This window comes from Macaca nemestrina, chromosome 17, assembly GCF_043159975.1.
Source record: "Macaca nemestrina isolate mMacNem1 chromosome 17, mMacNem.hap1, whole genome shotgun sequence".
In the NCBI taxonomy this organism is placed as follows: Eukaryota; Metazoa; Chordata; class Mammalia; order Primates; family Cercopithecidae; genus Macaca; species Macaca nemestrina.
In genome coordinates this window covers 54,590,233-54,593,286 of record NC_092141.1, presented here as the reverse complement: position 1 = coordinate 54,593,286, position 3,054 = coordinate 54,590,233, and the positions used below count along the sequence as shown (strand labels likewise).

Sequence of the window (3,054 nt, the reverse complement as noted above, 5' to 3'; positions counted from 1 at the left end):
GTTATTTGAAGACTGGGATGTTTAAATTGAGACAAAGAAGGGATCACTATCATTGGTACTGCCCAGGCTAGCAAATGACCATAACGAAGAATGATTCATGTATGGTGTAAAGGAAGATTATCGAGAAGAGGAAGTGTATGAACTAAGAAGTGAGGATCAAGAAATGTTGCTGTTGTGGGCATGAAAAGGATCAGAACATGATTGTGGGAGTTGGTGGGATAGCATGAAAGATAAGCTCAATGGCGAAGAGAAGATGCAGAAACAGAGACTAGCTATATAGATATTAAAATGGCCAAGATCATAACAGGAATATGGAGGACAAAGAGTTAAGAATTTCAAAGATGGAGTGGAAGTGACTCAAAAATCAGTTTGAAAACTTGAGACTTTAAAGTTGGTTATTTTCAGAGAGAGGAGAGTTGTGGAAGCAATAATGAGGAATATGAAAAACAGTTATTTCATCTCCAAGTTTGGGAGCATGAGGATGAAGGGGGAGAAAAGCATTAGCGAGTGCTTCAGGAAAACATTGTTCTGAGAAAGACAGAGGATGTTTGAGTAAAGAGGTAAGGGAAACACTCATAAGCTACAGTAAGATTAAACAGACAGATCAATATCACAGAATATGTGATCCCAAATGGGCCCTGGAACTTAAGGGAATTGAGTGGGCTATGTGTGGGAGAAAGGCGGGTATTTCAAAATATGAGAGGCCTAGTTATTTGAAAAAATAAAATTCTGGGGGTCCGACTCAGAAATGGCGGCCTCCATGTTCTACGGTCGGCTCGTGTCCCTTGTCACCCTTGGGAATCACCGGCCTCGGATGGCCCTGCGGGCCGCTGCTCAGCTGTCCTAGGTGGGAATGTCCGAGGACCAGCAGCGCTGGCTGACTTGCCTTTTCTGGGGTAAGGTTCTGGGAAGTTCTGAATTAATAACCATGGACTCCAAGCACAGCAGCAACAGCAAAAGAATCTCTCACTACATGGATACATGAGTATGGAGTTATTGCAAGAAGATAGTGTCTCCGTTCCCAAAGGATATGTGGCAAAATCAACAGATGAAGCTTATGCAGTTGCCAAAAAATTAGGTTCAAAAGATGTTGTGATAAAGGCCCAAGTTTTATCTGGTGGTAGAGAAAAAGGAACATTCGAAAGTGGCCTCAAAGGAGGAGTGAAGATAGTTTTCTCTCCAGAAGAAGCAAGAGCTATTTCTTCACAAATGATTGGGAAAAAAATTGTTTACCAAGCTAACGGGAGACAAGGGCAGAATATGCAACCAAGTATTGGTCTGTGAGCGAAAGTATCCCAGGAGAGACGACTACTTTGCAATAACAATGGAAAGGTCATTTCAAGGTCCTGTATTAACAGGAAGTTCACATGGTGGTGTCAACATTGAAGATGTTGCTGCCGAGACTCCTGAAGCAATAATTAAAGAACCTATTGATATTGAAGAAGGCATCAAAAAGGAACAAGCTCTCTAGCTTGCACAGAAGATGGGATTTCCACCTAATATTGTGGAATCACAGCATAATACATGGTCTAGTTTTACAGCCTTTTTCTGAAATATGATGCAACCATGATAGAAATAAATCCAGTGGTGGAAGATTCAGATGGAGCTGTATTGTGTATGGATGCAAAGATCAATTTTGACTCGAATTCAGCCTATCACCAAAAGAAAATCTTTGATCTACAGGACTGGACCCAGGAAGATGAAAGGGACAAAGATGCTGCTAAGGCAAATCTCAACTGCATTGGCCTCAATGGAAATACAGGCTGCCTAGTAAATGGTGCTGGTTTGGCTGTGGCCACAATGGATACAATAAAACTTCATGGAGGGCCTCCAGCCAACTTCCTTGATGTTGGTGGTGATGCTACAGTCTATCGAGTAACAGAAGCATTTAAGCTTATCACCTCCAGATAAAAAGGTACTGGCTATTCTGGTCAACAATTTTGGAGGAATCATGCACTGTGATGTTATTGCACAGGGTATAGTCATGGCAGTAAAAGATTTGGAAATTAAAATACCTGTTGTGGTACGGTTACAAGGTACACAAGTCGATGATGCTAAGGCACTGATAGCCGACAGTGGACTTAAAATACTTGCTTGAGATGACTTGGATGAAGCTGCTAGAATGGCTGTAAAGCTCTCAGAAATAGTGACCTTAGCGAAGCAAGCACATGTGGATGTGAAATTTCAGTTGCCAATATGATCTGAAAACCCAGTGGATGGCTGAAGGTGTTAAATGTGCTATAATCATTAAGAATACTGTGTTCTGTGTTATTGTTCTCTTTCTTTTTAGTGTGTGGAGGTTGTAATTGCCATCTCAGCACACAAACATTTAAAAGGATTTGGTCTACATTTCATTGTACCATTCAGAATGGACTGTTTGCACGAAGTATGTATAACGCAGGTATCTTCTTTCTTTTATCGCAGACAGTCTTTTTTGCTTTTCCTACAAAACATAACTTGCAATTTGCCAGTTTATTATTGTTGGATACAAAGTTCTTCATTGATAAGAGTCCTATAAATAAGATAAATATGAAGATAAAGCTTTATTCTTTAGTGTTAAAATACAGTATAGCTAATAACTAGCCTCATTAGAAGACCAGATTAAAACAATGTTTTATGTAAAAGGTGTTTATCTTCAGCACTAAATACATAATAAATGTATCAATCACTATTTATAAATAGAGGTTTCAAACACTCCTCAGAATATTCTTCTAAGTATTTTGATGAAGTAACTTTGTAATTATTTGAACATTGTTTTAATCATTAGGAAACACTGATAACTACAAGTCTTCGGATTCTATCATATTAAGAAACACCTGTAGGTTTGTTTCAAATAAAGGCATATTTACCAAGGACTTGTAGACAAAATTAAGAATGTCAACTTAAGTTAATAAAAATCTCCCAATATGATTTGGAAAAAATAAAAAAATTAAATTCTGTGTCTTAATTTTTTTCTGACTCCCTCATGAATCAGTCATTTCAATGTAAAAATAATTTTAAAGTCCTAGAAGATATTTTTAAAGTAATGTAAAAATGTTCAAGAATGAAGTATTT

At 38.1% G+C, this 3,054-nt stretch overlaps 1 pseudogene; it reads left to right on the top strand.

Annotated features, from left to right (window-relative positions):
• The first annotated feature begins 739 nt into the window (after positions 1–739).
• Positions 740–2,294, top strand: LOC105476763 (succinate--CoA ligase [ADP-forming] subunit beta, mitochondrial-like; annotated as a pseudogene).
• Positions 2,295–3,054: the final 760 nt, after the last annotated feature.